Source organism: Artemia sp. Qi Xiang Cuo, chromosome 13, assembly GCF_049724085.1.
Source record: "Artemia sp. Qi Xiang Cuo chromosome 13, ASM4972408v1, whole genome shotgun sequence".
Lineage (NCBI taxonomy): Eukaryota > Metazoa > Arthropoda > Branchiopoda > Anostraca > Artemiidae > Artemia > Artemia sp. Qi Xiang Cuo.
This window is the reverse complement of record NC_142806.1, coordinates 43,946,086-43,973,652: the sequence shown is the minus strand read 5'-3', so window position 1 is coordinate 43,973,652 and position 27,567 is coordinate 43,946,086. Positions and strand designations below refer to the sequence as shown.

Genomic DNA, 27,567 nt, shown 5'->3' with positions numbered 1-27,567 from the left:
ATATCCTTTACGACTATTTAAACCTACTGAGACATACCTCCTAGCGATTCTTATCTATTTCCAAACACCTACACACCGAGTTGTTAATTACTTTGCTATATAATTCCAAGTTTGTTAATTACCAGCTAACAAAGATTATATTATTCACCCCCCTTATCGCTGAGAAATCAGTTTGATTTGAAAACTTGCTGAGCTAACTTGGAAAAACTCATCGAGACTTGTATGAGTGACTCAGAGGATATTTTTGAACAAATATACTTGGAAGAGATATACCGTAATCAAGCAAATATCAAAAGCAAGTACACAGGAAGGGCGTTGATTTATCTGATACACCCGCTATCTCAAGCCAAATTATTATCGACTCAACTTCAACCCATTCATTTGTAAATCCTACTACGATTAAGCAAATTAATACAGTCTCATGTTTATCCAATTCATCTGATACATTGATCTTTAATCAATGTAGCTGCATCTATCAGAATTATCACCAACCCAGTTTGTCATTTGTCAACACTGCTACACTTATCAAAGTTAAAACTGGCTCATCCATTAACTTTTGACTGTCAACCGGGGTTACCAACTATTGAGTCAATGAATATGTCCCGTCAGTATCCAAAAATTTTTCATTTTCAGTCAAATTATGTCCATATTTGTCTATAATACGTCCATAATATGTCCATCTTGAAATCTCAGAAACTAGTTTTTTTGTGAACTTCTTGAGGTCAGTGAACATCAAATATCATGAAAACAAAAAAATTCAGTTAGTACATCCTTACAGAATGAACCAGTGTTAAAGTACAAAATTCATATGAACATTTAAACAGTAAAAAGTACCTGTGGGAAATAAGGCTCATCTTCCTAGGAGAGTTCCTCCTGACAAGTGTGGTCGGCATGAGGGTCAGTATTTTGACTTCTTTTTGTAGCTTTTTGCCCATCAGAGTAATTCTCATGCATGTCATCAGGTACAATCTCTGAGTCCAGTGACGTTGTAGAACGCTAGGGAAGCTGGGTTGCCCTTTAATAACTTTTGACTCTTGAAAAGGGCACTAGAACTTCAAATTTTCAGTCGAATAAGCTCATTTCAAAGTTTCTACGACAACTAAACATCATGTGAAGTGCCCTGGTAAAAAAAATATTAATAATATATTTTGCCCACATTGCATTTCACTTCAGAAGTTTTATTGCGTTGCCTATGATTTCTGGTTGTATTGACTTTAATCACTATAGAAATTTATATATGCTGTATTTATCTCTGGATTATTATATGTTTTTGGACTAATTTGAACAAAATGACTGTGTCACAAAGAGATGTCAGTGGGGGGGGGGGCTAGTTGTCTTTATACCGCTGCTGGATATTAAAAAGGAAATAGAACTTTGAATTTTGAATAAAATGAGCCTCGTCTGAAGTTTATAGACCACCCATTGCATATCAACTTTTTATGCCCCCGACGAGTAACTTGCAACCCTTTTTCAGGGCTTTGGGGGGAAGTTTCGGCCCTGGAGGCGTTGTTTTATGTTATTTGGACTATTTCTTAACAAAATAGCTATCTCAAAAATTCTGTCGGATGCATATAGAGAAAGGAGGACATTGGGTGAGTAGTGATGGCATAATTATTTCCCAGAGGCCCATAGCAGATTCCCATAGGATTTCCATGACACCCCTGTATCGATGACACAGCTGGTAAGATTTTCATGAGAGCTCTGTTTCCATAAGGGCCATGGCAAATTCCCATAAGATTTCCGCTAACCAGGAAAGTCATCCCTAACCAGGATTTTAAAGTCATTCCTAGCAGATTCACATAGGATTTTAAAGTCATCCCTAACCATAGGATTTTAAACACATGCCCTTTGACGGCAAACGACTAACCTCTGTTTCCGTGACCAGGTGTTACATTAATATTTACCTATGTAATATGGATGATACAATCGGATTCCAGAAGACAAATGGATTCTGGAGGCCTCATAGAAAGATTCTCGTGACGCAATGGGAGACACGCCAATGTTTCCATGACCAGGTGTTACTTCAATGTTTATATTTTGGCTAGACACACTGTCGCATATTAAAGGGAATCCCGTAGTTAGGCTTCCAGATTTTTCATTCAGTAAATTATTGGGTACTGAAGCTTTATCCTGTAGCAAAGGAATATGAAAAAGACACAGGGCTTCACACTTACAAATTTATTAATAAAAACAAATTTACAACATTAATGAAATATAGAAAAAGCAGTTAATAAACACGACAAAATGGGAAAAAAACTTATAAAAAGATAAATTATAAACAAAACATCAGTAAATTAAAGAAATATGGGGGATCTTAGCAATGATTTACAGAGGGAGGGGCTGTTATTAGAGTTAAATTTAAGCCCCCATTGATTTAATACCGAGAGCCTTTAAGGAAATAGTGTTTCTTTGAGTGCATGTTAGATTTTTAGTCTCACCTCCTCTGAAAATATTCTTAACACATCCACCTTAACTTTTGAGCTATAGAACATGTTACTCCATGAAATTCACGCCCTAGTGCCATACTATTGCTGCTCTGCACAACCCTCTGCACCCCCTTCATCATTCCTAAGAAATTTTTTTTCAGACATTTCTTATAAAAAATTACACATTCAATCCGGTAATTCAAGTTTTCGGAAACCAACCCTATCTGGATGCTCCACAAAACACCCCTACACCATCACAGCCTGACACACCTGTACCTCTGTCATCAAAATGGCATCCCTACTCATCACCCCTATGACGTTTTCAACCCTTTCCCTCCAAAAATAAGCTTGTGAATCTAAATTAAACACTGTCTTTATTTGAACAGCGGGATCTCGGCATTTCATTGCTAGAGATGGATACTCCAAGCAATTCACGCCACAGTGCCACACTATTACTGCTTTGTGACACCCTATTACATTACATCATAATTCCTAAAACATTTTTGGAAATTTCTTGTTAAAAATTACACATTCAATCCGGTGACTCAATTTTTCGCAAGCCAACCCTATAATTATGCCTCCAAAATCACTGCCACACCATAACAGCTTTACGAACCTGCCATTCCGCTATCCACGTGGCACCCCTCACTCATCACCTCTAGGACATTTTCAACTCTTTCGCTCCAAAAAGAAGCTTATGAATCTAAATTAAACACTTTTTTTTATTTGAACAGTGATAACTCGGCATTTCATTGATAGAACATATTACTCCATGCAATTCACGTCACAGTGCCACACTATTACTGCTCTGGAGCACCCCCTGACATCACATCGTCATTCCTAAGACATTTTCAGACATTTCTTATTAAAATTTACAAATTCAATCCGGTTATTCAAGTTTTCACTAAACAATCCCTATCATGATGCTTTCCAAAACACATCCCGCCATCGCAGCTTTACACACCTTTCCTTCTGTCATCCACAGGGCATTCCCCACTCATCACCCCTAGGACATTTTTCATCCTTTTCCCTCCAAGAAGAAGCTTGTGAATCTAAATTGAAGACTGTTTTTGTTTGAACAGCATTACTGGGCATTTCACTGATAGAGAGTGATTCTCCAAGGCAATTCATACCACAGTGCCCCACTATTACTACTTTGTGGCACCTTTTGACATTACATCATTATTCTTAAGAAATTTTTCAGACATATCTTGTTAAAAATTGCACATTCAATCCATTGATTCAAGTTTTTTACGAGCCAACCCTTTCATGATTCTCCTCAAAACATATCACACCAGTACAGGCGTTGCCCCCTAACTGCCCCCTAACACTGCCCCCTAACAAGTATTTACCTGCACTTCATCATACCTAAGACATTTCAAGATATTTCTTTATTAAAAATCAAGCAGTAAATTCATTGGTTCATGTTTTTGTAACCCAACCCCCCTGATACGCCGCAGCAATTCCCAGAATGTCTGACACTATTACTCCCCCTCTGGCACCTGCTACCACCCTACGATCATTCCTAAGACATTTCACAATATTTTTTTTAATAGGTTGATAACCCCCCCCTTCTTGCCCCCGGTTACAACACTTCCACCTGCAATTCTGCTGGCTTCCACCCCGGTAAAACTGGCTCCGGCTCCATCTATACCCCTCCATCTATACCATCTTTCTGGTTTTAACATTCAAAAGAAGACAAGAAGAAAACGGGCGTCCTTCATCATCAATATCATAAGACATATATTTATCGAAGTATCAAAACTGTAACCTATGTAAAAATGAAGTTGTAATAGACAATGAAAGCTCAAGTAAAATAAAAGGAGCACTAGCAAACATTATCAGCATGGAGATTAAAGATGATTTGATGAAAAATGACCTCCTTGCAAATTTCAATAGTACCATCATGGAAGAACATGAAGTTGAAGTATTTCGAGAAAGCGTGTGCACATAATAAAGTTATCGTAGCATTGAATGCAGAGAAAGAGAAATATTTGATTGATGAAATAAGTGTAAATGACGATCTTACTGGAAATGTATGTGTGGGCTGTCATGACACTAAGGAGTTAAATTCATGTGGAGTATCCATGAATTTCCACCTTCAAAGTGCTGGATATGCGAGAGTAATATTTGCCGAGATGAAAATACTCCAAGAGAATGCTAGTCTAAAAATTTTAGTTGCCGAAGAAGGTCAACTTCTTGCTACCGTTGCTGGTAAAACATTAACCGTTGATAGATCCTATTTCCATATTTCTGGTATTACCATTCAAAAGAACACAAGAAAAAAAAAGACTGGCATACTGCTGTAACATTATCATGAGTCATATCATATCCAAGTGTCAAAACTGAGACATATGCAAAAATAGTGTCGTGGTAGACAATAAAACCTCAAGTAAAATAAAAATGGCTTTGAAAGATAATATCACCAAGGAAGATAAAGATGAATTGATGAAAAATAATGAATCAGCAAATGTTACTGCTACCATCATGGGTTTGCCAACAGACGTAGTCCGTGAAGCCGATAGTATCAACAATTAAATGTATGATGAGGCTTTTAAAAGTTTTGTATACCCCAGAATGGAAATATGTAACATTGGAAGAGAAAACATGACAACTTATTTTATGAGTATATTTAAGGTGTTCATTATTTTATTATGATGTTCATTTTTATCATAATGGCTTATGATATATGCCCGAGTATACCCGTTTTCTTCTTGTCTTCTTTTGAATGTTAATTCCAGAAAGATGGTGATATGATCTATCAACGGGTAATGTGTAACCAGCAACGGTAGCAGGAAGTTGATCTTCGTCGTCAACTAAAAGTTTTAGAATAAAATTCTCTTTTAGCACCATCATCTTTGGAAATTTTATTCTACTATATTCACCTTCAGTAATGTTGATTGCAAAGGAATTTAACTCCTTAGTGTCATGACAACGCACGTATACATTTCCAATAAGATCGCCATTAGCACTTGTTTCATAATTCAAATATTTTTCATTGTCAGCTTTCAATGAGACGATAACTTTATCATATGCATACATTTTCTCGGAATATTTCATTCTCACTTTTTAGAATATGATCTAGAAGATTATCCTTCCAATTTACAAATGATACTGACCGAGAACTTATAATAAAGTAACTAATTTCGATGATCAAACATAGATTACCACTGAGACAGCCGCATGCAAAATCATGGAATTGGCAGAACTTAAAGTGGAATTGGCTGAATGGGAATTGTGGTATCGGAGGGTAGAAGTGGGGATCCAGAACTGAAGCGACCAGAGACGGATTCGTAGTTAGGGCTGGAGGGGCATAGATTGAGCTGGAGTTGGTTTTACCCGGGTGGAAGCCAGCAGAATTGGAGGTGAAAGCACTGTAACCGGGGGCCAGAAGCAGGGTTATCACCCTATTATGAAAAATATTTGAAATGTCTTAGGAATGATGGTTGGATGGTAGCTGGTGCCACAGGGGGTGAGTAATAGTCTCAAATAGGTTGAAAATTGATGCAGTGTATCAGGAGGGTTGGGTTGCGATAACACGAACCAATGAATTTAAGGCTTGATTTTTAATTAGGAAATATCTTAAAACGTCTTAGGAATGACGAAATGCTGGTAAATGGTGTTATGGGGGACAGCTGCATAATGTCTATAGTGGTGTGATGTGTTTTGAGGAGCATAATGAAAGGGTTGGTTCGAGAAAAACTTGAATCACTGGATTTAATACGTAATTTGTAACAAGAAATGTCTGAAAAATGTCTTAGGAATGATGATGTGAAGTCAGAGAGTGATGCAGAGTATTAATAGTGTGGCACTGTGGCGAGAATTGCCGTGCAGAATCACTCTCAAGCAATTATATGCCAAGTTCCACTGTTCAAATAAAACAGTGGTCAACTCAGATTAACAAGCTTATTTTTGGAGGGAAAGGGTTTAAAATGTCCTAGGGGTGATGAGGGGGTTACCACGTGGATGACGGGGGGCAGGAGTGTTAAGCTGTGATTGTGTGGGGTGTTTTGGGAGGCATCATGATAGGGTTGGTTTGTGAAAACCTGAATCACCGGATTGAATGTGTAATTATTAACAAGAAATGTCTGAAAATGTCTTAGTAATGATGATGTGATATCAGAAGGTGCCAAAGAACAGTAATAGTGTGGCACTGTGGCGTGAATTGCCTTGGAGTATCATTTTCCAGCAATAAAATGCCAAGTTCCGCTGTTCACATACAAACAGTGTTCAATTTAGATTCACAAGCTTATTTTAGGAAGTAAAAGGGTGAAAAATGTACTAGGGGTGATGAGTGAAGGATGCCACGTGGATGATGGAGGGACAGGTGTGTAAAGCTGTAATGGTGCGGTGTGTTTTGGGAGGCATCATGATAGGGATTGGTTTACGAAAACATGAATAACCAGATTTAATAATTAATTTTTAACAGGCAATGTCTGTAAATGTCTTAGGAAGGATAATGTAATATGAGAGGGTGCTGCAGAGCAGTATTATTGTGAAACTATGGCGTGTATTGCTTGGAGTATCAAGCTCTAGCAATGAAATGCCGAGTTCCCGCCGCTCAAATAAAAACAGTGTTCAATTTAAATTCACAAGCTTAATTTTGGAGAGAAAATATTGTAAATGTCTTAGGTTTTATTGGTGGGAGATGCCACATGGATTATGGAGGGACATGTGTGTAAGGCTGTAATGGTCTAGGGGTTTTGTGGAGCATCATGATAGGGTTGGCTTGCGAAAATTTGAATCACCGGTTGGAATGTGTAATTTTTAACAAAAAATGTCTGAAAATGTTTTAGGAATGATCATGCGATGTCAGAGGGTGCTGCAGAGCAGTAATAGTGTGGCACTGTGGCGTGAATTGCATTGAGTAACATGTTCTACAGCTTAAAAGTTAAGGTGAATGTATTAAAGAATGTTTTTCGTTTAGAAGGGAATAAAATACCTAACATGCACTCAAAGAAACGCTGTATATCGTTCAAGGCTCTTGGAAATAGCTCAATGAGGGCTTAAATTTAGCTCTAATAACAACCCTTCGCTTTGTAAATTATTGTAATATCTTTCTTTAATTTATGGATGTGTTTTTTTTAAATTATCCTTTTATATTTTTTTCACATTTTGTCGTGTTTTTAACTGCTTTTTCTGTGTTTTAATAACATTGTAAATTTGTTTTTATTAATAAATTTGTATGTAGAGAACCCTGTGTCTTTCTTAGATTCCTTGTTCAAGGATAAAGCTTCAATACCCAGTAATTTACTCTATGAACAATCTGTAACCATAACTACGGTATTTCCTTTAAAATGCGAGGGCGTGTCTTCCCAAAATGTAATCATTGAAGTAACACCTGGTCATGAAAAGATGGGTTTGTCTCCCATTGCGTCACGGGATTCTTGCTGTGAGGCTTCCAGAATCCATGTGTCTTCTTGAAATCCAATTGCGTCATCCATATTACATAGGTAAACATTGATGTAACACTTGGTCACAAAACAGGGGTGTGTCGTGTCACGTCACAAGGCATCCGACTAAAATCCTATGGCTAGGGGTGACTTTAAAATCCTATCGAAATCTGCTAGGGATGAATTTAAAATTCTGGCTAGGGAAACCTTCAAAATCCTATGGGTTTCTGCTATGGGTCTCATTGAAACAGAGGCTCTCACGGGAATTTTGCCAGCGGTATCACGGAAACAGGGGTGCTATAGAAACCCCTTGAGAATCTGCTAGGGGCCCAATGGAAGTAATTATGCCCCCGCTACTTGGAGGAGGGTTGTCTAGTTGCCCTCCAACCACTTGTGACTTTTAAAAAAGGCACTAGAACTTCTGTTCCAGGGCATACTATTTGTAAACAATGAAAGAAATTCCTAGCTTACAGTCCTTCTTCTTGTGGCTGGGGATTGACATCCCCAAAGTCATAACTACTGGATCTTTCAACAACACTGAACAAGATAGATGTCTAAAAATTTTGATTGGATGCTGGTCGTCGGAAATGATAGACACGGGAGTTTTGGTTCCCCTCAAATCACTTTTACTCTTGAAAAAGGGCAATATAACTTCCAATTACCAATCAAATGAGCCCCATCTGAAGTTTATACGACTACCCATTCCATAAAAGCCTTATATGCCCCGAGGCATAACTTACAACACTTGTCCCAGGGCTCTGAGGGGTTGTGTCAACGCTGAAGGCATTGTTATATATTCTTTGGGCTATTTTTGACAAGATGACTATCTAAAAAGATTTGTTAGATGCATCTAGGGAAAAGAGAATGTGTCTGGTAGGGGGTGACTAATTTGCCCCTAACCACTCTTGACTCTTAAAAGTGGCACTAAAACTTCTGATTTTCAATCCATTGAGTCCCCTCCAAAGTTTATTCGACCAACCCTTCCATAGAAATCTTTTATGCTAATAATGAGTAGCTAGAATAAATCGTAGCCCTTGCCCTGAAAGTCTTAAGGGGGGTCGTCATCCACAAAAACATAAATGCTGAATCTTTCAAATATGCTGAAGCAAATGGCAATCTCAAAATTTTGAGTAGACATGTTTGGGAAAATGACGGGTGTAGGGGGGCTGTTCACCCTCCAATCACTTATGATTCGTAGAACTTTCAATTAGAACTTTCAGAACTTCAGTGAAAAATGACATTTTAAATTAGCAAAATATGTCCTTTTTATGTCCCAAATTTCAAAAATATGTCTCTTTTTTGCTCTGTTATATCATTGTGTTCCGGCTCATAGGAATATGTCCTTTTGACATAAGTTATGTCCAGTTGGCAATCCTGCTCTCCACAACAATCAACAATCGATCAACAATCAACAACAATCGATTTCAATACTGATTTATCTTTAACCGATTAAATTAAAACAACAAAGTTTTTCCGAGGGAAGTAAATAGCGAAGTTGAAACTTAAGACAGACAAAAATTATTACTTCACAGCCTATTTAATATATATTAATATAACTAGTACAAATAAACCAACTAATTATGTTTCCTTGTGCTTTTATGAGTATAGAAATCTAGCGCTTTACTGAAAACATAAAGGTCAAGTATAAAAAACAGAATTACTGATTTAAGAGTCAAAAGTGAGTATGTACCCTGACAACACTAAACGAATCTATAAAGCTTTTCATAGTCTTACACCAGTTTTCACATTAGTAACTTTCAGTATAGAATTGAAATTATCTTAAAAACATAAACGTAAAACTAAATATTTTTGAATAACCACGAAGTAATTGAACAGCATAAAGAAATATTGGATTGATTTATCAAGCAGCATTTTGCTCTCATCAGCTATAATACCAATAGTGGGTAATATACAGTCTTAAATTGTAAGAAATATGCTTTAGTATCACTTGAAATGCAGATCAAATAAAACATAATATGAACTCTGGAAATCCGATTACTTCTCTCTATACAAGAGTGAATTTCAAGCTATGATATAAATTCTAAAGCTAGTCTATAGTCCTAATACTATCAAGATGGTCTTAATTTGAACTTGTATGCAAACTAATCATGACATGTCCTTTTAAGAACCAGAACGAGAGCCAGTCATTGAACCGAGCCACTGTGCAGAAGGAATACCAAATTAAACGTAAAAAATAAAGAAAATCCTAAAATCGATTGTTGCTTTATCTTAAAAGGGATTTAACCTATAAGAGATTGATTATATTTTGATTCTATAAAAAGTGTCCTTAATTACTTTGCCTGTACTCTACCAAAACTCCTATATTATTTTGTGTTTTCAGTAAAGTACTAGTTTTGTATAATCATAAAAGCATAGGGAAACATAATTATCTGGTTTATTTGTACTATTTATATTAATATACATTAAGTAGCCTGTGAAGTAATAATTTTTGTCCGTTTTAAGTTTCAACTTTGCTCTTTACTTTCCTCGGAGGCTATTTGAAACTTGCAGATGGTGGAATTTATAGGAAGAATGTAAATATGAGCAATTCTTTTTATAATAGCTATCAAAAATCTATAAGATGTTCTGGTAGCCCGCTAGCCTAACCCCTCGAGAAACGGCATTAAAAGTGCATTTTTTGTGCCATATGGCACCTGCAAACTGCGAAATTTATATTAATCACGTACATGTGAGAAAAAGCTTTGAATCAGCTCTTTAACATCTTTCTATGATGTTCTAGTAACCCGCTAGGTCTGGAATAAAGAAGGAAAAACGCCCGTTTTAACATTTTTTAACTTTTAGTTGCTATGCGCTGGGGTTCGCTCTTTACCAGGTTGCAGCTAATGCTTCAACCATGACAAACAGTTCAATGCAAATTCTCCTCAGAAACTAGTGAACATTAAAATATGTGAAATCAATTAGATGGTAAAGTTTTCAAAAGTCTAGCAAATGTAAGCAATAGCCATTAACTTAGCCCTTTAACATCTATCTATGACGTTCTGGTAGCCTGCTAGTGTTTCAGTAGCTTACTGATGAGCAGACGATTTATGAAACTTAATAAGGGTGCTGGGAGGGGGGTTTACGAGAAGGGCACTTTTAACCTCCAGTTAAGGGTTCTGGAACATAGCTATTACAATGATACCTGTTTTGTACTTCAGAACTTTTCTATTTAAGAAGTGGCACCATAAGTTTTGTTTTAAGTGCTATATCGCACTTACTACTACTACTAATACTAACAAATCACCGCAGCACCAAGCCACCTGAGGCCAACACAGCTACGCACGCTCCTCCTCCACCCCAATCTATTCAAAGCCTCCCTTTTTACACCCGCCCAAGAAGTTCTCATTTCCTTTAAATCCTTTTTTATGACGTCCTTCCACTCCAGACGTGGACGACCTGCTTTCTGTTTAGCCCTAGACGGTTGGCCGAAAAGAACAATCTTCGGCAATCTGTCATCCTTCATCCGCACAACGTGCCCTAGCCACCTCAGCCTTTCTTTCATTATAGCCCTAGAGAGTGGTATTAAACCATATTTTTCGTATAGCCTATTGTTTGAAATACGGTCAGTCAGCCGGGTACCCAGAACAATTCTTAAGCAATTTCTCTGAAAAACATCTAGCAAATCTTCATCCGCTTTTCGGAGCGTCCATGCTACAGAGCCATATTTGACCACTGTCATCACTGTAGCTTCTAATATTCTTATCTTGGTTCGTAGACTTATCATCTTGTTTTTCAAAACTTTTTTTAACGATGGAAGAAAAACCTGAGCTTTGGGTATTCTTCTTTTAACATCTGCAATGAACCCATCAGCTTTACTAATAATACTACCAAGGTAAGAGAAGCTGCCCACCTGATCAATCTTTTCATTACCCAACGTCGACTTTTCATCTTCACTTATTCCTAGCCTTAGTGACTTAGTCTTCCTAACATTAATTTTCAATCCAATTCTAGAACCCAGAACTCCCAAAACCTCTAAAACTTCATTCATTTTGCTCAAACTAGTAGGGAAAGGGGTACCAGCGCAAGACGAACACTGTGCTGCCATCTATAATCGATTCTAACGGGACAGGGTCAATGACCCCATTTTTCATGGTTTTTCTTACTGAGGATGTTTTTTTCATGGTTTTTCTCACTGAGGATTTTTTTCATGGTTTTTCTCACTGAGGATGTTTTTTCATGGTTTTTCTCACTGAGGATGTTTTTTCATGGTTTTTCTCACTGAGGATGTTTTTTCATGGTTTTTCTCACTGTGGATGTTTTTTTCGTGGTTTTTCTCACTGTTTGCTGGATGTTTCTTGGATGTCAAAAACAATTGCTGGATGTTTCTTGGAAGTGAACAACAATTGCTGGATGTTTCTTGGAAGTCAACAACAGTTGCTGGATGTTTCTTGGATGTCAATATCCGGTTGGAATACTATGATAACAAGGTGACATCATCAGATAAGGAAAGTTCCATATTGGAATATTCTTAACCGAGAGTTGAAAATACAGACAGGAAAAGATAACTGATTGACACAATTTCTCCATGAGAAAAAATAAATTTGAAAGTAGAAACGAAAATGGTAAATTATCTGAGGGATTGCTAACTCCTATTAAAAGATACATATTATTTTTTTATTAGGGCGGTTCTCGACCGTGTTCGGTATAATACACAACTACCATTTGAATAGTGTTATAAGGTCCCCTACCCCAACCCCAAAGGGCCCCCAGGCCCCTCAAAGGCCCCCAGGCCCCAAAGCCCCCCCCGGACCCCAAAGAGCCACCCCCTCCCCCCACCCTCCCCTCCTCGCCTCCCCTCTCCCATCCTCTCCTCTCCTCCCCTCCCATCCTGCCCTGCCCTCCCTCCATTCCTCCCCCTCCCCTCCCCTCTCCCCCTCCCCTCCCCTCCCCACCCCCCTTATTTTTTTAATACTTTTTTTGCGCACTTGAGACACAGAAGGGCCCCCCTCACCCTCAACTTTTTGGCTCCCCCGAATATATTTTTTCAGAACAAGTTCTTTACGTAATGTCCCTCCTAAACCAATTTTACAACTTGAAGTACTCATCCTTTTCACCATCAACTTTACTTTACAGCTTTTTTGAATACCACAACACCAAGCAATACTTTTTAAAAGGCATTTTTGTATTTTTCAGAACAAGTTCTTTTCTTAATATACCTCTTAAACTAATTTTACAAGTTGAAGTTCTCACCCTTCTCGCCCACAACTTAACTTTATGGCTTTTTGAACACCCCAACACCAAGCACTACTTTTCTAAAGGCTTTTTTATATTATTTCAGAACAGGTTCACTTCTTAATGTCCCACCTAAACCAATTTTAAAAGTTGAGGTACCCATTCTTTTCATCCAAAACTTTTTGAATACCCCAACACCAAGCAATACATTTTAGTTTTAGTTAAGTGCCTTCGGACATATAGTTCAGTTTTAGCTAAAAGTTTTAGTTTAGAGTTTTAGCCTAGACTCTTAGCTTAAAGATTTTCGTTACACTTTTAGTTTAGTTTAGTATTAGTTAAGATTTTTAGTTTAGAGTTGTAGTTTAGTTTTAGTTAAGAGTTTTAGTTTAGAGTTGTAGTTTAGTAAAGAGTTTTAGTTTAGAGTTTAGAGGTTTAAACTTAGAGTCTTAGCTTAGAGTTTTAGTTAGAGTTATAGTTTAGTTTAATTTTAGGTAAGAGTTTTAGTTTAGACTTTAGAGTTTTAGTTTACAGTTTTAGTTAGAGTTATAGTTTAGTTTAATTTTTGTTCAGTGTTTTATTTCAGAGTTGCAGTTTAGTTTTATTTAAGATTTTCAGTTTAGAGATTTATTTTAGTTTAGTTTTAGTTAGGAGCTTTAATTTATAGTTGTTGTTTTGTTTTAGATTTGATTTTTAGTTTTTAGTTATAGTTTGATATTAGCTTATAGTTTTAGTTAAAGTTATAGTTTAGTTTAGTTGTAGTTCAGAGTCTAGAGTTTCAAGTTAGACTCGGCACTTAGAGTTTTAGTTAGGGTTATATTTTATTTTAGTTTTAGTTAAGTGATTTAGGACTTGTAGTTTAATTTTAACTAAACGTTTTAGGTTAGAGTTTTAGCCTAGAGTCTTAGCTTAGAGTTTTTCGTTACACTTTTAGTTTAGTTTCGGTTAAGAGTTTTAGTTTAGAGTTGTAGTTTAGTTTTAGTTAAGAGTTTTAGTTTAGATTTTAGAGTTTTAGATTAGAGTCTTAGCTTAGAGTTTTAGTTATAGTTAGATTTTAGTTTAATTTTTGTTAAGAGTTTTAGTTTAGACTTTAGAGTTTTAGTTTAGAGTTTAGAATTTTAGTTAGGGTTACAGTTTAGTATAATTTTTGTTGACAGTTTTGGTTTAGAGTCATAGTTTAGTTTTAATTAACAGTTGTAGTTTAGTTTAGTTTTAGTTAAGAGTTTTAGTTTATAGTTGTTGTTTAGTTTTAGATATGAGTTATAGTTTAGAGTTTTAGTTTGATATTAGCTTACAGTTTTAGTTAGAGTTATAGTTTAGTTTAGTTGTAGTTTAGATTCTACATTTTCAAGTTAAACTCTCAGCACTTAGAGTTTTAGTTAGGGTTATATTTTATTTTAGTTTTAGTTAAGTGACTTAGGACTTGTAGTTTAGTTTTAACTAAATGTTTTAGGTTGGAATTTTAGCCTAGCGTCTTAGCTTAGAGTTTTTCGTTACACTTTTAGTTTAGTTTAGTATTGGTTAAGAGTTTTAGTTTAGAGCTATAGTTTAGTTTTAGTAAAGAGTTTTAGTTTAGAGTTTTAATTTTGTTTTAGTTAGGAGTTTTAGTTTAGAGTATAGATTTTTAACTTAGAGTCTTAGCTTAGAGTTTTTAGTTAGACTTATAGTTTAGTTTAGTTTTAGTTAAGAGTTTTATTTAGAGTTTAGAGTTTTAGTTTAGAGTCCTAGCTTATAATTTTAGTTAGAGTTATAGTTTAGTTTAGTTTTAGTTAAGAGTTTTTGTTTAGAGTTTAGAGTTTTAGTTTAGAGTCTTAGCTTAGAGTTTTAGTTCTTTTTATAGTTTAGTTTAGTTTTAGTTGAGAATTTAGAGTTTTAGTTTAGAGTCTTAGCTTAGAGTTTTTGTTAGAGTTATAGTTTAGTTTAGTTTTAGTTAGGAGCTTTATTTTAGATCTCTAGTTTAATTTTAATTAAGAGTTTTAGTTTAGAGTTTACAGTTTTAGTTTAGAGTTTTACTTTAGAGTTTTAGTTAGAGTTATAGTTTTAGTTTAGTTTTAGTTAAGAGTTTGGTTTAGATATTCGAGTTTTAGTTTTGAGTCTTAGCTTAGAGTTTTTAGTTGGAGTTATAGTTTAGTTTATTTTTAATTCAGAGTTTTAGTTTAGAGTCTTAGCTTAAGGTTATAGTTGAAGTTATAGTTTAGTTTAGTTTTAGTTAAGAATTTTAGTTTAGAGCTGTTGTTTAGTTTTAGATAAGAGTTTTAGTTTAGAGTTGAGAGTTTTCGTTGCACTTTTAGTTTAGTTTAGTATTAATTAAGAGTTTTAGTTCAGAGTTATAGTTTAGTTTTAGTTAAGAGTTTTAGTTTAGAGTTGTAGTTTAGTTTCAGTTAAGAGTTGTAGTTTAGAGTTTTAGCTTAGAGTCTTAGCTTATAGTTTTAGTTAGAGTTATAGTTTAGTTTAGTTTTAGTTAAGAGTTTTAGTTTAGACTTTAGAGTTTTAGCTTAGAGTTTTAGTTAGAGTTATAGTATAGTTTAATTTTTGTTAAGAGTTTTAGTTTAGAGTTGTAGTTTAGTTTTAGTTTAGAGTTTTAGTTTAGAGTTTTAGTTTAGTTTAGTTTTAGTTAAGAGTCTTAGTGTAGAGTTGTTGTTTAGTTTTAGATATGAGTTTTAGTTTGATATTAGCTTACAATTTTAGTTAGAGTTTAGTTTAGTTTAGTTGTATTTCAGAGTCTAGAGTTTCAAGTTAGACTCTCAGCACTTAGAGTTTTAGTCAGAGTTATATTTTATTTTAGTTTTAGTTAAGGGTTTTTGGACTTGTAGTTTAGTTTTAGCTAAACGTTTTAGTTTAGAGTTTTAGCCTAGAGTCATAGCTTAGAGTTTTTCCTTGCACTTATATTTTAGTTTAGTTTTAGTTCAGAGTTTTAGTTTGGAGTTTCAGTTTGGTATGGACTCACAATTTAAGTTACAGTTATAGTAGTTGAGAGTTTTAGGTAAGAGTTTAGAGTTTTACCCTTTACTATTAGCTTAGAGTTTTAGTTAGAGTTTACTTTCAATTCAGATTCCTAGCTTAGAGTTTCGTTTCTAGTCACTTTTTTGTTTAGTTACAGTTGAAATATTAAAGTTTTAGTTTAAAGTGTTAGCTTATATTTTTTGTTAGAACTATAGTTTAGTTTAGTTCTCGTTTAGAGTTTTAGTTTAGAATGTTAGCTTAGAGTTTTAGTTAGAGTTATAGTTTACTTTAGTTTTAGTTAAGAGTTTTAGTTTAGACTTATAGTTTAGTTTTAGTTAACAGTTTTAGTTTAGAGTTGTAGTTTAGTTATAAGTTTTAGTTATGAGTTTTAGTTTAGAGTTTAGAGTAGTAGTTTATAGTCTTAGCTTAGAGTTTTAGTTAGAGTTATAGTTTAGTTTAGTTTGAGTTAAGAGTTCTAGTGTAGATTTCTAGTTTAGTTTTAGTTAAGAGTTTTAGTTTAGAGTTTAGAATTTTAGTTTAGAGTTTTAGTTTAGGGTTTTAGCTTAGAGTTTTAGTTAGAGTTATAGTTTAGTTTAGTTTTAGTTTAGAGTTGTAGTTTAGTTAAGAGTTTTAGTTAAGAGTTTTAGCTTAGAGATGTAGTTTAGTTTTAGTTAAGAGTTCAGTTTAGAGTTTTATTTTGGTATTAGCTTACAGTTTCAGTTAGAGTTATAGTTTAGTTTTAGCTTAGAGTTTTAGTTTTGAGTTATAGTTTAGTTTTAGTTTAGAGTTGTAGTTTAGTTTTAGGTAAGAGTTTTAGTTTAGAGGGTGGAGTTTTAGCTTAGAGTCGTATCGTCGAACTTTAGTTAGAGTTATAGTTTAGTTTAGTTTTTGTTAGTTATAGATTAGTTTAGTTTTAGTTAAGAGTTTATTTAGGGTTATAGTTTAGTTAGTTTTAGTTAAGAGTTTTAGTTTTGAATTTATAGTTTTAGTTTACAGTTTTACTTTAGAGTTTTAGCAAGAGTTATAGTTTTAGTTTAGTTTTAGTTAAGAGTTTTAGTTTAGATATTGAAGTTATAGTTTTGAGTCTTAGCTTAGAATTTTATTCAGAGTTACAGTTTAGTTTAGTTTTAATTCAGAGTTTTAGTTTAGACTCTTAGCTTAGAGTTTTAGTTAGAGTTATAGTTTACTTTAGTTTTAGTTAAGAATTTTAGTTTAGAGGTGTTGTTTAGTTTTAGTTAAGAGTTTTTGTTTAGAGTTTAGAATTTTAGTTAGAGTTATAGTTTAGTTTAGTTTTAGTTATGAGTTTTAATTTAGACTTTTAGTTTAGTTTTGGTTAAGAGTTTTACTTTACAGTTGTAGTTTAGTTTTAGTTAAGAGTTTTAGTTTAGAGTTTAGAGTATTAGCTTAGAGTTTTAGTTAGAGTTTAGAGTTTTATTTCAGAGTCTTAGCTTAGAGTTTTAGTTAGAGTTATAGTTTACTTTAGTTTTAGTTAAGAGTTTTTATATAGAGTTTAGAGTCTTAGATTATATTTTTAGTTAGAGTTTATAGTTTTAGTTTAGAGTCTTATCTTAGAGTTTTAGTTCTATTTATAGTTTAGTTTAGTTTTAGTTGAGAATATAGAGTTTTAGTTTAGAGTCTTAGCTTAGAGTTTTTGTAAGAGTTATATTTTAGTTTAGTATTCGTTTAGAGTTTTAGTTTAGAATGTTAGCTTAGGTTTTAGTTAGAGTTATAGTTTAGTTTAGTTTTAGTTAAGAGTTTTAGTTTAGACTTATAGTTTAGTTTTAGTTAAGGGTTTTAGTTTAGAGTTGTAGTTTAGTTTTAGTTAAGAGTTTTAGTTATGAGTTTTAGTTTAGAGTTTAGAGTAGTAGCTTAGAATCTTATCTTAGAGTTTTAGTTAGATTTATAGTTTAGTTTAGTTTCAGTTAAGAGCTTTAGTGTAGATTTCTAGTTTAGTTTTAGTTAAGAGTTTTAGTTTAGAGTTTAGAATTTTAGTTTAGAGTTTTAGTTTAGGGTTTTAGCTTAGAGTTTTAGTTAGAGTTATAGTTTAGTTTAGTTTTAGTTTAGAGTTGTAGTTTAGTTAAGAGTTTTAGTATAGAGTTTTAGTTTATAGTTGTAGTTCAGTTAGAAATAAGGTTTTTTGTTTAGATTTGTAGTTTAGATTTAGTCAAGAGTTTTAGTTTAAGGTTTGATTTTGGTGTTAGCTTGCAGTTTTTACAATCATTATAGTTTAGTTGAGTTCCTGGAGGGAATTTTACTATAGAGCTATGTTTAGGTCCTAACTTAAAGTTGTAGTTCAGTTTTATGTGAAAGTTTCAGTTTAGAAGTTAGAGTTTTAGTTTAGGGTCTTATCGTCGAGCTTTAGTTAGAGTTATAGTTTAGTTTAGTTTTTGTTAGTTATAGATTAGTTTAGTTTTAGTTAAGAGTTTATTTAGGGTTATAGTTTAGTTAGTTTTAGTTAAGAGTTTTAGTTTTGAATTTATAGTTTTAGTTTACAGTTTTACTTTAGAGTCTTAGCTAGAGTTATAGTTTTAGTTTAGTTTTAGTTAAGAGTTTTAGTTTAGATATTGAAGTTATAGTTTTGAGTCTTAGCTTAGAGTTTTAGTCAGAGTTATAGTTTAGTTTAGTTTAAATTCAGAGTTTTAGTTTAGACTCTTAGCTTAGAGTTTTAATTAGAGTTATAGTTTACTTTAGTTTTAGTTAAGAATTTTAGTTTAGAGGTGTTTTTTAGTTTTAGTTAAGAGTTTTTGTTTAGAGTTTAGAATTTTAGTTAGAGTTATAGTTTAGTTTAGTTTTAGTTTAGAGTCCTGGGATTTAATTTAGAGTGTTAGCTTAGAGTTTTAGTTAGAGTTATAGTTTAGTTTAGTTTTGGTTATGAGTTTTAGTTTAAACTTTTAGTTTAGTTTTAGTTAAGAGTTTTACTTTAGAGTTGTAGTTTAGTTTTAGTTAAGAGTTTTAGTTTAGAGTTTAGAGTATTAGCTTAGAATCTTAGCTTAGAGTTTTAGTTAGAGTTATAGTTTTGTTTAGTTTAGACTTGTAGTTTAGCTTTAGTTAAAAGTTTTAGTTTTGAGTTTAGAGTTTTAGTTTAGGGTTTTAGCTTAGAGTTTTAGTTAGAGTTATAGTTTAGTTTGGTTTTAGTTTAAAGTTGTAGTTTAGTTCAGAGTTTTAGTTTAGAGTTTTAGCTAGAGCTATAGTTTAGTTTAGTTTTAGTTAAGAGTTTTAGCTTAGAGTTGTAGTTTAGTTTTAGTTTAGAGTTTAGAGTATTGGCTTAGAGTCTTAGCTTAGAGTTTTAGTTAGAGTTATAGTTTAGTTTAGTTTTAGTTAAGAGTTTTAGTTTAGAGTTGTTTTTTAGTTTTAGTTAAGGGTTTTAATTTATAGTTTTGTGTTTTCGTTTAGAGTCTTAGATTAGAGTTTTAGTTAGAGTTATGGTTTATTTTAGTTCTAGTTAAGAGCATTAGTTTAGGGTTTTAGCTTAGAGTTTAGAGTTTTAGTTTAGAGTCTTAGTTTAGAGTTTTAGTTAGAGTTATAGTTTTAGTTTATTTTTAGTTAAGAGTTTTAGTTTAGAGTTATAGTTTAGTTAAGAGTTTTAGTTTAGAGTTTAGAGTTTTAGTTGAGCGTCTTAACTTAGAGTTTTAGTTGGAAATATGGTTTAGTTTAATTTTAGTTAAGAGTTTTAGTTTAGAGTCTTAGCTTAGGGTTTTAGTCAGAGTTAGAGTTTTAGTTTAGTTTTAGTTAATAGTTTTAGTTTAGAGATTGGAGTTTTAGTTTCGAGTCTTAACTTAGAGTTTTAATTAGAGTTATAGTTTAGTTTAATTTTAATTCAGAGTTATAGTTTAGTTTGGTTTTCGTTAAGAGTTTTAATTTAGACTTTTAGCTTAGTTTTAGTTATGAGTTTTAGTTTAGAGTTTTAGTTTAGTTTTAGTTAAGATTTTTAGTTTATAGTTTTAGCTTAGAATTTTAGTTAGAGTTATAGTTTTAGTTTAGTTTTAGTTAGGAGTTTTAGTTTCGAGTTATAGTTTAGTTAAGAGTTTTAGTTTAGCGTAAAGAGCTAGGTGTTGAACACATTTTTTCTTTGAAATGCTAGACTTGGAATATTTTTATTGCGGTTTACATACAAAAAAATTAAGTTTCTCCACGTTTAAGTTAGAATAGGTTAGGTTAGGTTATCATGAGCGCTCATGATAACCTAACCTAACCTAACTTAAACGTGAAAAAACCTAACTTTTCTGTATGTCAACCACAATAAAAATATTCTAAGTTTAGCATTTCAAAGAAAAAATGTTAGTCCAAAAACACTTAACTAAAAGTAAAATGTATTGCTTGTTGTTGGGGTATTCAAAAACCCATAAAGTAAAGTTTTGGGTGAAAAGGATGGCTACTTCAACTTGTAAAATTGGTTTAGGTGGGACATTAAGAAAGGAATTTGTTCTGAAATACTATAATAATGCCTTTTAAAAGTATTGCTTGGTGTTGGGGTATGCAAAAAGCCATAAAGTAAAGTTGTGTGTGAAAAGGATGAATACTTCAACTTGTAAAATTAGTTTAAGAGGGACATTAAGAAAAAAACTTCTTCTGAAAAATATAATAATGACTTTTGAAAAGTATTGCTTGGTGTTGTGGTATTAAAAAAGCTGTAAAGTAAAGTTGTGGGTGAAAAGGATGAGTACTTCAAGTTGTAAAATTGGTTTAGGAGGGTCATTACGTAAAGAACTTGCTCTGAAAAGATATATTCGGGGGAGCCAAAAAGTTGAGGGTGAGGGGGCCCTTCTGTGTCTCAAGTGCGCAAAAAAAGTATTAAAAAATAAGGGGGATGGAGAGGGGAGGGGAGGGAGGGGAGGGGGAAAGGGGGCTCTTTGGGGTCCGGGAGGCCTTTGGGGGCCAAGGGGGTCCTTTGGGGTTGGGTAGGGGACCTTATAACACTATTCAAATGGTAGTTGTGTATTATACCGAACACAGTCAAGAACCACACTAATGAAAAAATAATATGTATCTCTTAATAGGAGTTAGCATTCTCTCAGATAGTTTACCATTTTCGTTTCTACTTTCAAATTAATCTTGTCTCGTGGAGAAATTGTGTCAATCAGTTATCTTTTCCTGTCTGTATTTTCAACTCTCGGATAAGAATATTCCAATATTGAATTTTCCTTAGCTGATGATGTTACCTTGTTATCATAGTATTCCGACCGGATATTGACATCCAAGAAACATCCGGCAATTGTTGTTAACTTTCAAGAAACATCCTGCAATTGTTGTTGACTTCCAAGAAACATCCAGCAATTGTTGTTGACATCTAAGAAAGATTGAGCAAACAGTGAGAAAAACCATGAAAAAACATCCACAGTGAGAAAAACCATGAAAAAACCTCCTCAGTGAGAAAAACCATGAAAAAACATCCTCAGTAAGAAAAACCATGAAAAAACATCCTCAGTGAGAAAAACCATGAAAAACCATCCACAGTGAGAAAAACCATGAAAAAACATCCTCAGTGGGAAAAACCATGAAAAATGGGGTCATTGATCCTGTCCCGTTAGACTCGATTAGAGATAGCAGCACAGTGTTCGTCTTGCGCTGGCACCCCTTTCCCTACTCACACTTTCATCTAGGATGCTTAAATCATCAGCATAATCCAAATTCAGGAGACTTTTTCCTCCACATTTGGTTCCGTTGTCTCCCATTGCCTTTCCTGTGCTCCTTAAAACAAATCCATCAAAATAGTCCATATAAAGGGGGATAGAACAAAACCCTGCTTAACTCCTGATTTAATAAAAAACCAGGGGATAACCTCATTTCCTACCTTAACCGCAGCAGTGTTATTCTCGTACATAGCACTAATCAGTTTAATGTATTTGTCTGGTCTACCATACAAGGATGTAACATTTACTAAAGATATTCTATCAACAGAATCGAACGCTTGCTCATAATCTATAAAACTGAGGACCAAAGGTGTTTGAAAACTCAGGCACTTCTCAATTATTAGACTGAGTGAAAATTTGGTCGACACATCTTCTACATTTTCTAAGACCGCACTGTTCTTCTCTTAAAACTTTGTCTACGGCATCTCTCTGTCTAAGAAGTATCATATTATTAAGTAATTTACTACCTACAGAGACCAGACTAATTCCTCGATAATTACCGCACTCACTTTTATCACCTATCTTATAAAATGGCTTAATTAAGGTTCTCCTAAAATCGTTAGGTACTTCCTCTTTTTCAAAAATCATATTCATAATCTTCAGTAGCTTACTTCTAACCTCAGAGCCATACTTCTAACCCCATATTAATGAGACTCATTTACCACCCTATCAGCACCTGGGGCCTTACTATTTCTTAATCCTTTTAGTACTCTTGCTATTTCTTCCTCCCAAAAAAAATCTTTCTTCACATCCAAGGTATCACAAACTTTTTCATTTTCCTCTATATCTTTTCCTGCAACTCTATATCGGTTAAGAAAATTCTCAAAATGTTCGGACCATCTCTCTTTAGTTTTTTCCTGATCGCTAATTGCAGCCCCATTCCTATCTTTAACTGGGCCAAGTCTAGATTGACTACTTCCTCTCAATTTGTTAACATGCCAATACAATATTTTATTATTATGCCGTCTAGCTGCATCTTCCAGATCCTCGGCAATTTTATCCAAGGCCTCCACTTTACATCTCCTTAGTTCATATTTAAATGCTTTCTCCACTTACTTTAAATTCCTTTTGTTTTCATATGATCTATCACTCAGATAATTCTTGTACGAATGTAAAATTGAAAAAAAAAACACGTATATAAGAGCAAGAGATTTCAAATGAGTCATTGAACATTAATTTTATAAGTTCTGCTAGCCCAATAGCCCAACACTGTAAAAAAATCGTTTGAGATTCAACAAAAATTGTTTGTAATACTTATCAACAACAAAATTGGAACTTCAACAGCTGAACTTGAATATTAGAGATCATTTTGGAATTGTAATGTCATTATTGAATTTCAAATTAGTTGAGAAACAAAAATGTTGAATTCCCATACCCGAATTGAATTTTCAGTTTGTTGACGAAACAACATGTTGGATTTTAAGATCCTCATTGGATTTCCATCTTTTTTCCTGGATTTCCCTTTCTTTTTTTGGATTTCCATCACTAGCGTGCAGTCTAATATCTAGTACTCAGGATTTAGTTTCCCTTTCTTCTTTCTGAAGCATCAATAAATACCAAAAAATAATCTCATTTATTTTACAAGAACAGAAAATTATAAAAAAAAATTTCTCCCAGATAATGACACCTCTTAACGGCTGCATTTTTCCTGGTGAAAATCAGTAAATCAATGGCGTAGTAGCAAACCGACAGAAGACACCTGAGTAAGAAATATCTTCCAATCAGGAAAACAGAGATAAGCGGACCTGAAATGAAGATGAAATCAAATCGAGGCAGAAATAAAAGAAAGACTTCTCCCCTTTTTTCTACCTCCAGAGCTGAGCGGTTGCAATAATAATGTCACGAATCCTGACTTTTCTGAATAACTTTGACTTACTCGTCAGATCTTATCAAATCTCTTGTTCGCCGTCTCCTCAAATCTGTGTGTAATAAAATTGAAACCTTGCAAAATAGATCTTCTGCTTAGATGAAGTACAACAAAATTGTTTTCAGCTTCACAACTTTGCTCAATCCCAATTTATAAGGTTTTAAAGATATGCAAATATATTTCATAAATTTTGAAGAAGAAAAAACATGGATAGGGCTTAAAATTTTACTCAAATAACAGGAATTGCATTTTTGGAACTAAACCTTGAGAAAAAGAAACTGATAACTGAAAATTAAGGTAAAATGTTGTTTTGTCAAAATTTCGATAAGTATAGACCTGTCATGTAGGCAAATCTAAGGACATTCTAGAGGGAGAAGAAGTGGAGGTAGGTACTCCGAAATACCTTTCCGGGACATACTTTGGTACTTATGTACTATCTGGAACACACGCGCTATATTATAGAGGGAAGATGCGGGTTTCTTACGAAACAGGTTTTTTTCAATAGAGAAACGAATTGTAAAGAGTGGTTTGTTATTGGTTTTACAATATTTGGTAAAATTCTACTTTAGCTACTTTTGGCTATCTTGGAATGGGGTTAGGTTAGAAAAATGAAACTTTCAGGGATTGGTCTACAGGCTAAAGTATGTCCCGGGAAGGTATTTTGAAGTACCTACCTCCACTCCTTCTCCCTCTAGAGGGTCCTGAAATTTTGCTACATGACAGGTCTATACCCATTGAAATTTTGACAAAACAACATTTTACATTAATTTTCAGTTATCAGTTTCTTTTTCTCTGGCTTTAGCTCTGAAAATGCAATTTCAGTTATTTGAGCAGAATTTTAAGCCATATAAATAGTTTATTTCAAAAATTTAGGAAATGTATTTGCATATCTTTAAAACCATATAAATTGGGATTGAGCAAAGTTGTGAAGCTGAAAAAAATTTTGTTGTACTTCATTTAAGCAGAAGATCTATTTTGCAAGGTTTCACTTCTATAGCTCACATATTTTTAAAGGTCATCAAAGTTCAGGACCCTCTAGAGGGAGAAGGAGTGGAGGTGGGTACTTCAAAATATCTTCCCGGGACATACTTTAGCCTGTAGAACCATCCCTGAAAGTTTCATTTTCTTAACCTAACCCCTTTCCAAGATAGTCAAAAGTAGCTAAAGTAGAATTTTACCCAATATTTAAACTATTGTTTTTTGGGGTTGAGGGGAAAAAAAGGTTCCTATGTTTGGTTAGGTTAGGTATTTAATATATTCTATGCTTTACCCTCTATCCCCCCCTTAATGTGTAAATATATAGCCGAAATTTGTTTCTAAACTATTATATTTTTATCCTACTTTGTTTTACTTCATTAGCATCAACCAAACTTCATTTTTCGCGTGTGTTCCAGATAACACATAAGTACCCATACTTTAGCCTGTAGACCCATCCCTGAAATTTTCATTTTCCTAACATATTCCCTCTCCAAGATAGCCAAAAGTAGCTAAAATAGAATTGGTACTGTTCTATTAGCTGTAAGCCACCCAAGATAGATGATAAAAGAAACTAGTCAAACAGGTTCTTTCAACGGAGAATTGTATTGCAGACCGTGGTTTTTAACTGCGTTTACAATATTTAAACTTCAGTTTTTTGGGGTTTAGGGGGAAAAAAGGTACCTAGGTTACGTATCTAATATATGCTATGCTTTACTCCCTCCCCCTAATGTGTAAATATATAACCGAATTTTTTTTCTGTACTATTATATTTTAATCCTATTTTGTTTTATTTCATTAGCATTAACCAAACTTCACTTCTTTCATGGTTTACAGCTAATAGAACAGTACCGTAGAATCTTTTTTTTATTTATAAAAATATACTATCTTAAACATTTTGGGAAACATAACACACAAGTTATCAATATTAATAAACTAAACTGAATACTTACCATCACAATCAGAATGTCCTCTCTCTCTGATCTGAATGCCCCCTAGGCAAAGTCGTCGCTTTGTCGTTTAAAGGACTTAACATTAAATCTACTTCTGTATTATACGTTAGTAGCAAAGTATAAACACATACTGACAAGTACTGACAAAACTCTCCAAAAGTGACCCCGCATACCTCAGCGCTCTAGAGGGTAAATGTTGTACTACTTAATCGCTCTGAGCCAATAAATTTAATACAGCTTTTACAGGACAAGTATAATCACCTACGGAACTTGAAAAATTTATTCGCCAGGTTCGCATAGGTATGGAATGGTCTCCGGAGACGCGGACAAAGGGTCACTTTTTTTGTGTGGAGAGGATAGGTTTTGTCACTACTTGTCAGTATGTGTTTATACTTTGGTTAGTAGGTAGCTAAAGAAGATAATTTTTTTGTCAAATTGATCTCAAATCATAACATTCGAAAATAAAATAAGAGACGAATTAGGTCTTGGGAGGAGGTTTAGTTTCCCTCCAATACTTACGGTCTCTTAAAAAAGACACTAGAAAAAAAAAGAAGATAGAAACCCATCTGTGATCAGTCTTCTGGCAAAATCATAAATTCCACATTTGTGGAAATAGGAGATCATAACCCCCAAAATAACATTTTCTGATACGCTGAATCTGAAGGTCTGATTTACATTAAGATTTATTGAATTTTTGGAGGATGTTTCTCTCTTTGTCCAAAATCGGGCTCCCTGTTTTTAAAACCCCTTAATCCATCAAAATCCCTTTTTCTTCTGAGGCTTGGAGCCTTTGATGGGTAGATATTAAACATAGTGAAATTTGTATGTTTGCAATCTGCTTGAAAACCCAATTCTTATCAATTGTCATCAATTTCCATTTTTGAGTTTCGGTTACAATTGAGCTGAGTCGCTCCTTAATCATGGTTGCAGCGATAGCTGCAACCTAGTAAAGAGCAAACCACTGCCCATAGTAATCAAAAGTTGAAAACGTGTTTTCAAAAAAACCGTCTTGTGAGAAAAAAAGCCATTTGACACAGAATCAGGAATGGTAACTATTGTTTCTTATAATCTTGGAAGTAAAATTTTATTGCGAAAAGAAATTTATTGTGATTTCGAAAAAGAGCCTGAAACCTCTTGAAAATTGAGTCAAATCGAAATAAAAAGTGCACCATTGAAATCAGCGTAGTCGAAAACCCTTAGTTGGATAATTACAGTCCCCCACCTTGAACATCAAGGAAAATGACTTTTTTGCATGGATAGCACTGATCTGTCTCCCTTTTTTTCTTTTTTTTTCTAAAAGGGCTAGGGGACGGCCAGAGCATCATAGAGAGGTGTGTAATAGCTCAATAGAAAGGGATTTATATTTTTAAGTGAACTTTTTAAGTGACCAAAAAGATTGGAGGGCAAAAAGCCCCCCTTCCCTGCAGGCCCCCTTCCCCCCATCTAGTCCTATAAAAATTTTGAGATAGCCATTTTGTTTAACATAGTTCAAAAGTCCAATATATATGGTTTTGATGATGATATTGCCCTCCATAGCCCCTGGGGAAGGGCTGTATTTGGTATTGGGCATATCGATATCGCGCGTATCGGTATGTTGGGTATTGGTATCGCATGTATCGTATTGGGAATATCGATATCCGCTTTTGTTTTTTTTTCTGTCATTTTCTAGGCTCATTTTTTTAAAAGGTGTCCCGGCAAGGTATCATGGTTGCAGTGGCAGCTGCAACCTAGAAAAGAGCGAACCACAACCCTTAGTAACCAAAAATTAAAAAACATGTTTTGAAAAAAAATGTCTAGTAAAAAAAATTCCCATCTGATACTGACTCAGGAACGTTAACTATTATTTCAGTTCGTCTTAAAAGTAAAAATTTATTGCGAAAAGAAATTTATGTTGATTTCGAAAAAAAAGCCTCACACCCCTCGAAATTGGCGTCATATCAAAATGAAAAGGTTACCAATGGAATCCAGATGGTCAAAACTTTGTACAGGGAAGTTTCAGTCCCCCTCCCTGAGCAACAAGGAAAATCACTTTGTTGCACTGATCTGTCTCCCGTTTTTTTGTAGTTTTTTTTTTTTTTTCAACAGGTCTAGTGGGTTGCCAGAACATCATAGAGAGATTCTTAATGACTCATTCAAAAGCTATTTCTCATATCTACGTGCTTTTTATAAATTCTGCCATCTGCAAGTGCCATATGGCACTAAAATGGCTTT

General features: G+C 34.0%; 1 protein-coding gene across 1 annotated transcript in view; it reads left to right on the top strand.

Annotated features, from left to right (window-relative positions):
- The window catches only part of LOC148945322 (tachykinin-like peptides receptor 86C), a 418,581-nt gene that overhangs the window by 224,370 nt on the left and 166,644 nt on the right, over positions 1-27,567 (top strand). The window lies entirely within an intron of this gene.